Genomic DNA, 14,726 nt, shown 5'->3' on the forward strand with positions numbered 1-14,726 from the left:
ACGTCCCCGAAAAAAACTAAAATATGTGACAAATAAAAATATATTGGAGAATATTTCGCGCAAAACACACAAAAAATATATATACATATATATATCTCGTTGTAAGGATTTTTAAAATCTTCTCAACAATATCGATATAGAGGGTTTTATCGTAGTAAAATATATCGTTGTGTATCGAGAGGAGTTTAATATCAGACTATAGGCGATTCGAAACAAGAGTTGAAAAAATATCGTTTTACAGGCATTTATCGTTGTATCGAGTATCGTTGTAGTGAAGTTTTACTGTATATGGGTAAGTAGTTTATTACTATATAGTGGTAAACAGAGGGCATTGGAAAACATATACAGGTGTGAAGAAATAAAACAGATAAGTTGAAGCCGGATTTTGACATGAGGGGATTCGTGGGCAAAGCAGGAATTAGATGCCGCAGCCTATTTGAGAATATTGAGAATATAACATGGGAAAACAAAACCTTGGAGAAAATGAACCTTGTAGAATGAGATAACATCTATAATCTAGGAAATAATAGCCATGTTCCGGAAACCCTCGAAATAAAATTCAATGTTCTGAGAACGCTCGAAATTAAATCAATGTCTTCCTTTATCTAAACATCAACAACTATTTTTCATTTTATTTTTATTCAATTTTTTTTTTTGCGGAATCCTTCGGTTTCTCGGTATACCCCCCCCCCCCCCCCGAAAAAGAAAAATTTCATAGTAGAAAAAAATTGTCCTATTTGGAAGTGTCATTTTTGACAATGGGGGCCTGCCCATTGTCAAAATGACCTAACATCCTCAAGCAGGGCCCCAAGCAGGACTTTTCCCGGCCCCTTTTATAATGAATTTATAGCATGAAAAACAAAAAAAGTATTCATTTCGGAGGCTCCCTCTTTGTAACTTTGGATGAACGAAGAGTAACTTTTCGTACACCCTGCCCTACCCTCAGTTGCGGCCCTGACAATGGGGGGGCCCACAATTTGAATGGACAATTTACGCTAAAGAAAATTTGTTTCAAACTATATGCCTGCTATGAATATTAAAATTTAATTTTCAATTTAACAGTTAGCAAATGCTATCTTGTCGACGCGTATATTGATAAGTAAAAAAAAAAAAAAAAAAAAATTGTCTTTCCGTATTCCAGTGCGATTCTAGGTCCCCCCACGGCTCGAATCACAAGCGAACGGGGATTCATTCCGGTAAATGTGCAACAGATTACCACCGGAATCTCCACACACACGAGAGAGAGACACAACATCAGGCTATGCAAATCGAGCCCAAAAAACCGCAACTAAAAGCATTTTCTCCCTCGATGGACTTCCTCCACGTAGAGGATTTCTCACAAGATTCCGCTTTTTGGCTCTTTTAGTATTTTTCCACGCCGTCGGAGAGCGCTAATATCGACTTCTCGGAGAAGAGGAGGAGGGAGAAGAAGCAAGGATTCTCTAGACACTAGACCACAACACGGAAAGGCGTGTCTACTACCACTCGCGAAGGCGTGGCAAACTCTGACTAATCAGATTGCTCATTCACTCGGAAATATCCGATTGGCGTGACGTCACGGTCCGCCGCCAGCTCATTGGCCGCCGCTGTCTCGCAGGAGGTGTGTCGACGCTCGGAGAGGACGGAGGGGGTGGAGTGTATTTCGTAACGGGGTTTTCTCTCTCCTCACTCTCTTCTCCACCTTTTAGTTTTATTATTATTTTGTTGTTTTATTATTTTATTTTTTTGCGCGTCGATTTTGCACCGTGAAGTCGTGGAGTCGATGCGATCCGTTGAATTCACGAGTGCACTTTGTTCCGGAACTTTGGCGTTGTGGTTTTGGCGGCTAAAGGGGGTTTTTCCTTGTGCCTCGTGACATCTCACTTTATCAAGATTTAAGGTGACATTACGGACGGACGACTGTGCTGAGAAGCTGATTGAAGCTCACACGATTGGTTGCATCCTTCCCCTGAACAACCGTGAAGGTGAGTGTTCAAGTGTATCAACACACATTTCCGCTTTCAAGGTTTTTTTTTTTATTTATCTATCATTAGGCAACTATTATTTATTTTTTTTTATTCAACTTTTACTCGCGTTCAATGAATGATCTTATTACTCTCTCGTGCGACGCCTCTCCTCGCCGATTGAAAACATATTAACTTGTTGCATCGAGACTATGACAAAGCATATGTGCCCACGTTACTTTTCTGGGCCGATTCGGTCGGGCATACCTTGTAGACAGAGATATATACTATATCCGAATGTTCCTCGATCATTTCATCAAGAGACTGCTTGCATATTGTTGATGGTATTAGTGACTTCTCTTGATAGATGTGTGTCCTCTATGTTCACATTGTGAAGCTGGTAAATTTTTTTAGATGTGAGAATCAAAGAATTGGGATATTTCATTGTGTGAGAATCTTAGATACAAAACTTTCATTGAGAGATTCGTAGGTATTAATTTTTCATTTAAATCCCTGGATAGAATTTTTTCATTTAAATTCTTGGATAGAAATTTTTCAATGAAATTCATTTTAGATTTTCTACTGAATTCCCCGTATAGAATTTTTTTTTATATACCGACGTTAAGAGATGAATTCATTACTTTATCAGTGTTTGCGTTTTCCATCGTAATTTACATCCTTCCCTTGAATAACCGTGAAGGGAGTGTTCAAGTGTATCAGCACACATTTCCACTTTCAAGGTGTTCTATTCATTTTGTTATCATTAGGTCACTGTTGTTTATTATTTTTTTTATTTAGTAAATTTACACGTTCAATGGTATTACTTACTCTCTCTCACATACGCGACGCCTCTTCTCGCCGATTGAAAACATATTAACTTGTTGCATCGGGACTATGGTGAAACATATGTGTCCACGTTCATTTTATGGACCGATTCGGTCAGGCATGCCTTGTAGACACAGAAATGTACAATATCGGCGAATCTTTCTAAACGATTTATCAAGAGAACGACTACTTGAATATTGTTGATGGTATTTGCGACTTCAATTGATAGGCGTGTTCGCTCTCTCCACATTGTGAAATTGATTAATTTTTCAGGTGTAAGAGTGAAAGAATTTTCTGATTGGGATATTTCATTGGAAGTTCCAGATAGAAAACTTGCAGTGAGAGAGATTCCTTAATAATAATTTTGCATTTAAATCCCCGGATAGAAATTTTTCATAGAAATTATTGAATAAATATTTCTCATATCAACGTGAAGAGACGAATTCAATACTTTATTACTATTTTCGTTTTTCGTCGAAATTCATCCTTACCAACTGAACGACCTCACGGTTGTTGAAGGTGAGCGTTCAAGTGTATCATCAACACACATGTCCTTTTCAAGGACTTATTTATTTATTTTTCTATTACTAGACGACTACTATTTAGTTATTGTTTTATTCACGTTCAATAATTCCATCACTCGAGTGGCACCTCCTCGCCGATTGAAAACATATTAACTTGTTGCGTCTTGACTATGATAAAGCATATGCGTCCACAACATTTTCCTGAACACAATCAATCCGGAATTATAGATAGAGACTACAATCGCAAAATCTTTTTTCCTCGAGGTCTACTTGCATAATGTTTATGATATCAGTGACTTCTCTTGATGGATGTGTCCGCCAATACATTTCTCCGGTGTAAGAATCAGAGAATTCTCTGATTGGGATCATTTCATTGAAAATCAAAATTCCAGATAGAAAATTTTCATTGAGATTACTGGATAAGAGTTTTTCAATAATACTCTTGGGTAAGAGTTTTTCAATAATACTCCTGAATAAGAGTTTTTCAATAATACTCCCGGATAGAAATTTTCTTATACCAGTGTAAAGAGACGAATAGAGTGCTTTATCAGTATTTTAATTTTTCATAGAAATTTTTCATTGAAACTCCTGGATATAGGTTTTTATTGCAATTCGTTGACAGAAATTTGATAGAATTTTTTTCCCATTGGAATATTCCAGATATTATTTTTACATTGAAGTTTCTAGATTTTAATTTTTCATTGAATTCCTTGAATTAAAGTTTTTCCTTCAAATTCCTGAAGAAATTTTTCATTGAAGCTCCTAGATAAAAAGTTTTGATTGAAAAATAATATATTGAAATTTTTTTCATTGAGAATCTTAGGTACAAGTTTTGCAATGAAATTCCTGGAAAGGAATCTTTTGTAGTTTTTAATTGGGTTGCTGTATTTTTGAAATATGTGACATCCGTATTTGTTATGGGCATCTTTTTCTCAGCCACCTCGTTGGGCATTTTGCCTGTTGTGGCGTTGTATTTGTATTGTATTTGTATCACCGTAAAGAGACAATTTCGATACGATAAAATTTTATTTTATTCAAATCATTAACCAAATGGTATGCAATTCCAATTGCAGAATTTAATTTAATCATACGCTCGATAGTACCACATAGGGAAAAAAAAATGGTCAAACGAACGTCATACAATTTTTACTAATTACAACTTACCTGTAAGTTAGTAAGCTGCTCAACCTTTTAGGTAGAGCGGGCCCAGGCTAGTTACTAAGAGTAAAATAACATTGCGTGAAAGTAGATGATTTTATATAAGGGTGTTTCTGTTTCCTCCTTAAAATTTGCCTAACCTCTCTATTGCCTGGATATTAATTGCCTCCTTCACCCCCCTACTTCAGGTCCCCCTACCAGGCATCAAAGGGATTTGATAACCCGTTACGGGTCCCGAAATGGAATGGTTCTTGAATGATTTTTTTTAAAGAATTCGGAATAGCGTAATGAGATTGCAAAACAAAAGAGCGAGATCATAATATCCCAGAGAAAAATCCAATTAGACAGTTCCAATCTTTTTCATAAAGATTTTTTTCGAACACATAGTAGAACGAATCTACGTTTATTGCAAATACAGTGGTTACTGCCTATAACGTTTTCCAAGAAACCGTCATGAGAAAAAAAAAAAACGTTGTAAGCGGGAAAAGGCTTTAAATGGGAAATCTCGATGACCATTTGCAAAGTTTGGGGGGGGGGGGCCCACGAAGCAAATCGCAATAAGCGGGTATATATAAGTTTTATAAGTAATTGTAATTATAATAAGTTCGATAAAGCAATTACAGTGGGCTATTTCCACAAATGATACACAAAGTCTACTTTTTTCCCATTATGCGCACACGAAAAGCAAATAGTCGGAAGTTATTAATTCAAGTAGAGTAAAAACCCTCTTAAAACGGTCACCCATCTTTTGCGGTTAAACAATAATTTCCGGCTTTATTTACTTACAGCATGCATTTCAAACCCCTGCTCAACGGTCGGTCAAGCCTCTTTTGCGGACGGATTTTTTCGTCATGAAACAACGCTGTATGTAAGTCTGAAAACGATTTGAACGGGAAAACTCGATGATGATTTGTGAAGTTGGGAACCACGAAGAAAGTCGTACTAAGCGGGAAAAGCGTTATAAGCGGGATCCATTTTATATATGTGCATTACGTAATGGGTGAATAGTGATTATAATTCATTATTATTTTAGTTTAGCAGTGTAGGCCTACATTTTTCCTTCTTTTAATGAATATTCCGTAGGGTCGATGTCATTCATCGTAACAAACTAACTCAAAGCTTCATAATTAACTCAGAAGTCACTCAAAGAAAAAGGCATGTAAAACTAATTTAAAATATGAATTAAAAACAAATCGTAAGCCTAATGATGCTTTGATCATGGTTAATGTAATGAAACGGTATAAATTTATGGATAAGTATATGAAATTATAAATATATCAGAATAATACAGTTTTGAAAAGCCTTATTCCAAGGCCGTAGCGATGGGGGGGGGGGGACTTGGGGATGACACCCCCGAAATGTGAGAAAATGACCGAAAAAGGGAAAAAGATGGCCAAATCTTTCTATCATTTTGGTCCCCCCGAAATGAAAGTGGTCCCTCCCCCAGAACGAAATTTCTGGCTACGGGCCTGCCTTATTCGTTGTCAATTCGACTCCAGTGAGTTGAAATTATGATTTGAATGTCCAGATTATGACTCATTGCTGTTGTCAGATAAAGCAATTAAAGTAGGTTATTTCCACAAACGATACACACAAAAATTCCACAATTTTCCATTCTAACTGATTTTAGTTGCGCGCAGATGGAAACAAATGGTAGGAAGTTAATGGAAGAAGAAACCCCTCTTAACGGTCATCTCCCTTTTACTGCCAAATAATAATATTTTCGGCTTCATTTACCCTTTTACATTTTGTAATATTTTATCATATATTGTTTGTAATTGCATTTTTAATTGGGGCGCTGCATGTTTGAAATATATGACATTCATATTTTTGTTATGGGAGTCTTTTTCTCAGCCACCTCGTTGGGCATTTTGCCTGTTGTGGCGTTGTATTTGTATTTGTACAGAATTAATTTCGAATCCCTGCCCAACGGTCACCCCCTCTTTCACGGACGAATTTTTTTTTGCCTCGCCGGTGTCCGCAAATGAGAGGTTTTACCGTGTTTTTTTAATAATCTTTATTTCACGTAATTTACTCACTACTAGATTATATGCATTAAAAAAAGTGTCGAAATATGCTATAAAAATAAGCAAATATGCGAATTTTAATTAAATATGCGTATAAAATGCCAAAATATTCGTATAGAAATGTTAAAATATGCAATTAAAATGCTAAAATACAACTTGCATATAGACCACCAAAAATCTCAGAAAAAAGTTAAAAATTCCAAATAATATACCAAAAAAAAGTGCGTTAAAAAAATTCACCGGGGAAAAAACAGATATTTTTAAAAAATGCATATTTTCTATTTCTTAGTGCATATTTTAAATTTTAAACATTTACATGCATTAATAAAAAAATTCTAAAATATGCAGAAGCCTATGAACATATGTATTTACATGTAATCCGGGCTCCATTCGTTACTTTTGCCGTGTCAATTATTTTTATGTGAGAAATTTCGAAATTGCACTTGACACTGTCCACGAGCGGCCTGTGGAATTTTTTAATATTCGGCACCGAGCAAAAATGTTATTAAAGTGGTAGTGGTACTAGTAGGTTTGCGAGCTGTGCCGGGGGTTTCGGTCCCCAGCGCGACCCAACCCGCAAGGGTAAAAGGCTTTTATCCCGGGAGGGACAGAGCCTGGGTCGTGTCTGGTAGGTCGGGGGTTTCGGTCAGTCTGCTAGATACCCACTACTCGGAATGAAGACCCTTAAATTTTTTTTGCTTCATCTGGTAGACCCAGCCTGAGCTGTTCTCGGTCGTGCTTTCAGCTCAGCTGGTTCAGGTGAGAAATAATCCGACCCGTGTCTCTCCTCCCAGTTGATCAGAGCCTCAACGTAACGTCATTGGAAACTACGGGGGCCTGCGAAATTGAGGCTGATTTCGCTGGGCTCACCCGTCCTGGATTTCACCGTCGGGAGTTCCGACTACAGTAGCGAACACCTTAAATACACATCCCATAGCAGGAAACTTGAACGGTTCGGATCGGGACAGTATTGACGAGTATTTTGACATAAATATCGAAACAATGAAACAAAGCTACGTAGAAATTAGAGCATAAAATCCACCGAAATTTTTAAATTGTATGATTGATTTCTCCATAGAGTTTTAATGAAACTCAAACGCGCTTTAAGTCACACATATGCCATAGACCAGGAGCTGGCCAACCCGCGGTAACTCCTGATATCAGTAACTCCGTGGTATCAGGAGTGGGACGTGAACACTTTACAAAAATTAAAGAAATTCTATTTTACTTTTTAATCAAAAAGAAATTCTCACCAAATTTTAAACAATCCTTTTCTTATGACTGATGATCTTGTAGGGCTCCCATTTAGTATTGTAGGCCCTCTTAACCCTTAGATAACTAAACTTAAATCAGTGTGTTGCTCAGTAACTAATTTAGTAAGTAGTCCATTAGTTGAATGCTTCGTTATTTAGGGTCAAAATAATAACTGTGATGACTGTATTCGATGCGTTTCCGTTCGGTTTTTCATATTTGGGCATGGTTGCGGGACGCCCCAATGTGAACGAGATTCAGGATCGTCGTAATGGAGGACATGCATTGTATAAAATACAATTACATCGCACAGAATTCTTGAGGGGGGATGGGGAGCGAGTTAGCCCCCCTTCCCCCTACAAATTTTATTGGAGGGACCCAAACACCCTGAGTCCTCAGGTTCCGGTGTACGTACATACGCAATCTGCATCGTGATAATCGAATCTATGACTGAAAAACTAGAACAATTTAGATTTCAAAAGAGTGACAAACTGAACATTTTTATGAAAATAAGAAGACAGCCGAACAATATTTTACTAGAATCGAGAGATTGCTCGTGTCCTATAAAACGGGCGTATGGTCTGAGTGTTAAAATTCATAAAGTGACACGCGCATCGCAAGTAGCACGACTTGGAAAAAAATTGCCCACCCTATGATGAAAATTTAAATTCATACAAGGATCTGTAACCTCTCTCAGATCGAGTGTACCATCTCTGTCTACGTCAGAAGAGCACCCGTGTATGGATATTCTCACAACAACAACTGTAATAAGCTTAATGCTAATCCTGAAATGCAACTTGTGTTCGATTGGGATGTCAGGCACGGGTACAAAATCGGACTCAAGCATCGAACACTTTTTTTGGTGCTCACTACAAAATAGGTTGAAGATTGTTGACTTGGTGTGTATCGGAGGTTCTAATCAACTTTAGTCATCGGAGATATTGGGAGGCCTCAATGATGTTGGGGAGGGGGATTCAAATCAAACATTTAAACAGTTATTATTGGGAAGGTGGGAAATATGGGGGGGGGGGTAATACATTGAAAAGATATCGGGATGGGGGGTTCGGGTCCATGGGCTCAAGACAAATTTACACCTACGCAGTTGAGATCTTTTAACTTAAACGGTTATAATAAAAATGAGATTTTTCCCCGTCTCGATTGGCCATCTTTTTTTTCCCCCTCTCCTAGGTTGTTGGCCTTCGTATTTGTATATTCAACATTTCTATGGTCATCTTAGAAGCGCCACCATAACAGCATCATGCGCACTTGGGCCAAGCAATGCACCTGAGCACTCCATGCTATTCTGACGCAGTTGATATTCATTGCTATACAAGGTAATCAGAGGCCTCTCAAGCAGGGCCGTCAGGAAAACGTCATGAGCCTACGGACGAAGTGACTTTCCTTGCCCCCATCCCTGGCTGGCTAAAAATACCTGCCTAACAAACTACATGCTTACACTCGAAATTTTCAATCGGATCTCATTTACATGAGGCTTCCTCTGCATTTGAGCCTATGCGTTTAGACGGCCCAGCAACGCTGCAGTAGTTAGGCATATGCAACATAACCAGCCGAACGGGCAGCGAAATTTGAGAAGTGATTAACTTTCGTCTGAAAAAAGAATTTGATGACCCCCCCCCCCCTAAAAACTGGAGTGATCCACTGGAGTAAGAAATATTTATTTGACTGATAAGACCCTTAAGACCCTAAATCTGGCCTGTTGGCCATTCCTCGCTTTCTCAACTCATAGCATGCCAAACTTGCGGTATCTTTTAGGTAACAATGTCATCGACGACGATGTGGTTACACGAGAGGAATATGTTAATATATCGAAAGTAAAAGAAGAAATCTCTCGCATAGAACATTGGAAAGACATGATGATTATTGAAGCGTAATTGGTGGATGCCGCACATGAGAACAACTACAGCAGTTAACCAATGCAATTATCGACGAATTCATAATCCTCCCCCCTCCCCATTCCTAGGAGGTTGATGGGGGGATGTGAATGAAATTCTGAAGGCTCCCCTCCCGCACCACCCGCCACAATTCCAGCTTTTATGAGGCCCCTTTCGCCAACTCAAACCTCCTTTTTTTCCTATCCAAAGGATCCGAAAATCTCCCCATATCTTCGATCAGCATTTCGAAGCGGGGGGGGGGGGGGTCCCCGGCACGGATATAGAGAGAGAGGGTCCCCATATAACTTCCTTCTCTATAAAGGCCTATGTTGTATTCGCGCTGAAACTGCGATTTACGGATGAATTGGTTCCTCCATCCCCTTTAGCGAGCACAGAATGGGCAAAGGCATATCTCACAGGAGCCAGGAGCAAAACCTCCCAGATGCTGGAAGGTCCCTGTTTTCCCTTGTGCGATTATGTATGGACTTGTTTCATTGTTAAGTATATGTATCGGTGGATATTCGCTTTCTTTTTTTCCTTTTTGCTCGTGGAAATTGTCAATCAGGGGCGAAAAGTTTTGGAGGTGGGTGAAAACAAAATGTCATCACCATATTGCGTGGAATCGATCGGGGAAACTAGTTAGGACCGATACAGAGAGGACTCGTTAGGAAGTACGGATGAGGATATAATTTTTGTCCAGTCCAAACCATTATGCTTAACCGTTGGGACCCTTATGGACATATGCGCCTTTTCTCGGAGGAGTGTTTAGGAACAACCCGTAGAAGAAAAGTTTCCAACGTTTTAGTGATATGCCGGCCATACCAAGGAACCGAAGAATGCCCGAATTCATGGTGTTCATCTTGACACCCCCCTTTTCCACCTCTAGTAGGCGGGACCACGGCTAAGAGTTTCGGAGACAGTAAATGGCCCCGCGAGCCGTGCGTTAAATACCTGCCTCTGCAATGAAAGCCAATTTTTTTTTTGAACCCATAACAATATCATCAACATTGGTCCAGGGGGCGATAGAAGCTACGGACTTAACATGGGATCCTATGGGTTCACTTGAGTTGAGGGCGACGAGAGGAAAAAAAAAAATTGTTGATGAAGGGGGTGATGAAACAGAAACTTCGGGTAACTATGTTTTAGATCATAGTTTCCCAAACTTTTTTGTCCCCTTTCGCCCCCTTCTTCAGAATTTTTTTTCTACCATCGCCCCCTTGGCAACATAGGATCCTATGTTATACCCGTAACTTCTACCGCCCTCGGGAACATTCCATCGCCCCCCAGGGGGCGTTAACGCCCACGTTGGGAATCACTGTTATAGGTCATTTAAGCGATTAAATTCACTTAATTGACCTGCGGCACCTTCCCAGATCACTTAATTGACTCGTGGCACCTTCCCAGATCACTCAATTGACCCGCGACACATTCACAGATCAAGCAAGTGACCCCAGTGGCACATTTACAGATCATTTAAGTGACTCACGATGCATTTAAAAATCAATCAAGTGACCTGAGGCATTGTTCTAGATCACTGAAGTGACACGTGGCACATTCCTGAGGGATTCACGGTGCCTTTCCAGATCATTCAAGTGATCTGCGGCACCTTTCTATATCACTTGACTGACTCGCTGCACACACCCAGATTAATTAATTGACCCATGGCACATTCCCAGATATGTCCCCCACAAGGGCGGGACTGACGGCGTCCGGGACGATTGTCATAATATTTTTTGCAGCTAAAAATTTTCAAGCTAAAAATTAACCATTCAGGGCGAATGATATGAATAGTCTTGCCTGAGAGGCGCTCCAACGCTCCCAGCCTATGGGCCCAGCTCTAGGATATGGGGAAGGGGCATGTTCACAGACCCCTTAAGTGACCCTGGCACATTTATTTACGTGACGGGGGGGGGTGTTGTTTTACATCACTTAAGTGGCCCGCGTCACGTGAGGCCCCGCGACACGTTTCCAAACCAACGAAGAGGCAGCGCTCTTCAAAAGGTTGAGGCATCCTTGGCGCGGTCCATTGCAGTGAAAACTCTCCCAGGCGGCCCGGGATATAGATAGACGCTTCGCTTCTTATCCCTAACCGAAAATTCATTAAGTTTTTCGTGTTTCTTTTCTCTAAAAGTCTCACATTAAAATAAAAAAAGAAGAGGCTGCATTTTAGAATATCAGTGTCAGTGCTTGACCTTCGGTGTGGATTTCAACCAGTTCTTTCCCTCCTCTATATAAGGTCTCAAACCGGTCTCTTAAGGTACGGTCTGAAGACTAGTGAAATACGATATTCTTTAGAGTAAAAAGCTCTTTCCTCTTTCTTTTCTCGCTATTATTATGCTTTTATGGTTTTCTCATTTCCATCGATTTATTCTCTCCACACACAGTCTTGTTTTTTCTTACTTTCTTTCCAGACCTGCCCCGCTATTTTCGTTTTCTTTTAATTAGAAAAATTAAAAGGCAAGGATTTTTTTTGATACTTTTCGTATGGAAAACATTCTCATATCTATCTATATCTATAAAATTGATTTTCTGTCTGTCTGTGTGTGTGTGTATGTTCTCTATACAAATCTACAATTTTAGATCGATCGTCGCCAAATTTTGCATACATACCAAATGGGACCCGACTTAAACGATAGGCTACTTTGAATTTTTGTCAGAGCAGGGTAAGTGCCCCAAATGGGCAAAAAAACTGTAGGGCAACAATGGTTTACGGGCCTCTACAATCACTTTCCGAGCGTTTACTTTGGTTACCGTGGTTCCCTAGCAATGCGTTTCAGACGTGCCTTTACAATGGTTTGTCACTTCTTTAATCCTGTTAGTATATGTATATGTATAATAGTTTATGCCTTTATAAAGGTTTGCCAATACTTTCAATACTACACAATACTACATTTCAATACTCTCAGTAATGAGGCTTTTTGAATAGACGTCATAATAATCATCAGCATCGCTATGAGGGTCAGGAAAAGGGTGAGACTCATAGAAATCACTTAAAATTGCCGATTTTACTGCAGAAATGCTGAAATTTGGTGGGGTTTTCCGCCACATCAATAATTTTAAAAATTGTATAGAATTCCCGATTTCTGAAATATTGTGTTTGCTTAGAGGTATACTAAGCCCAGGAGATTGAATATGAAGTAATTAGCCGGACCTACTTTTGAGTTGGGTATTCATGTAATAACATTGATTTCAACTTTTTATTTATATCTTCTCAAGCATGAAAAATTAATGTCTCCGTATTGTCTTTTAATATTCAACTGCATCAATTCATACAGTTTAGGTTGTTTTAAAATTAATTATGGGCCCATAAAAAGTACATCGAAAAAATTCCACAGCTTTAATTAAGCATTTTTGAAAGCTGAAACAGGCAGATAATTAACTTGAAGTTTGGGGGGGGGGGAATAGAAATACATAGCGCCACTTAAAAAAGGAAAGAAAAGTATATATTCATTTCTATGTTTCTTTAAATCTAGATTTGTTTATTTCATGAGTCGCACAGGAAGTCGCCATATTGGTTTACTTAGACACGGTTTGCATGTCCCTCAAAGAAAGAGGTAGATATTCACGTGTAGATATCACAGCCTCATTGAAGAAAACCCGGGCAGCGCCGGGTATTATAGCTAGTATGTATATAAAATTGATTTTCTGTCTGTCTGTATGTGTGTGTGTATGTTCCCTATACAAATCTACAATTTTAGATCGATCGTCGCCAAATTTTCTATATATGCCAAATGGGACCCGACTTGAACGATAGGCTACCTTAAAAGTTCGTCAAAGCTGGGCAAATGCCCGAAATGGACGAAAAACTGTCGGGTAACAATGGATTTTGGGCCTCAACAATCACTTTCGAAACGTTTACTTTGGCTACCGTGGTTCCCTAGCAATGCGTTTCAGACGTGTATATACGCCTTTACAATCGTTTGTCACTTCTCTAATCCTGTTACCATATGTATAATAGTTTATGCCTTTATAATGGTTTGTGTGTGTGCCACATTTTCAATACTCTCAGTAATGAGGCTTTTTGAATAGACGTCATAATCATCATCAGCATCACTTTGAGGGTCAGGCTCGCGCGGAACCCTTTATGGTTACGAGTCTATTCCGCGGAACCCTTTATGGTTATGAGCCTATTCCGCGGAACCCTTTATGGTTATGAGTCTATTCCGCGGAACCCTTTATGGTTATGAGTCTATTCCGCGGAACCCTTTATGGTTATGAGTCTATTCCGCGGAACCCTTTATGGTTATGAGTCTATTCCGCGGAACCCTTTATGGTTATGAGTCTATTCCGCGGAACCCTTGGTAAATTTTGAATATTTCTTCGCTCTACAGGGTGTCCCGAAAGTCCCCATTCACTCTGCGAAACAAGAATCCCCATTTGTAGTAGATAAAATTGTCAAAATATATACATATTTGTGTGAGTTACTCATAGTGTGACTATATGATCCATATTTTACTGGCAGAATCATTTTTCATAATATTCGGTTATTTTATCGTTTTAATAAAAATGTTAATTTTGTCAAGCTTGCTAAAAAAAACTCACTTCCAAATTTTTAAATCATGAATTCGTTATTTTAACATGAGCTATGCATCAATGAAAAAGTCCGTTTTCATTTGGTCTCTCCCTCATTCTGGTTATGCACATAGCTTGAGGATAACGGAAAAATGCTCATTTAATATTTTTTTTTCTCCATTTCTTTCATTTTGTGCACAATAGGAAAATTCCGAATTTTTGGTGGAAGAGACTTTCATAAAATCCTCATGTAGGTAAGTCTTGAGAGTTTTGGGAATGCGAATTCTCAGGAAGTCTTCTTGACCGTTGTTGTCTGACGGACTTTCCCTCACTGTTGCGTGAGAATAGGAAAAAAAAAAGAAAGGAGCCAAAAACACGAATATTGTTTGTCTGTCCACTGGTCGATTTTGAAGTTACTGAAGTTCTGAGATGTATGGGCTTCCACCCCCCCCCCCTTTGATTCCGCGGAACCCCAAAAAAATTCTCACGGAATCCTAGGGTTCCGCGGAACACTGGTTGGAAAAATCTGACCTATAGGATCCTGTACTAAATCCTAATCTTCTACCGCCTCCCGTGACCCTTCCATCACCCCCC

The 14,726-nt window shown here is 39.2% G+C and overlaps 1 protein-coding gene across 3 annotated transcripts in view; it reads left to right on the forward strand.

Annotated features, from left to right (window-relative positions):
* The first annotated feature begins 1,739 nt into the window (after positions 1-1,739).
* toy (paired box 6 protein twin of eyeless) overlaps positions 1,740-14,726 on the forward strand; it is a 58,845-nt gene continuing 45,858 nt past the window's right edge. For all 3 annotated transcript variants that reach the window (XM_089234858.1, XM_089234860.1, XM_089234859.1), the window contains exon 1: positions 1,740-1,964. The gene's annotated coding sequence lies outside the window, so the exon portion shown is untranslated. The remainder of the gene's footprint in view (positions 1,965-14,726) is intronic.

This window comes from Pholcus phalangioides, unplaced genomic scaffold (genome assembly GCF_987345545.1).
Source record: "Pholcus phalangioides strain wild (caught in Gottingen) unplaced genomic scaffold, Ppha-v1.0 ptg000008l_1, whole genome shotgun sequence".
NCBI classification, from domain to species: Eukaryota; Metazoa; Arthropoda; class Arachnida; order Araneae; family Pholcidae; genus Pholcus; species Pholcus phalangioides.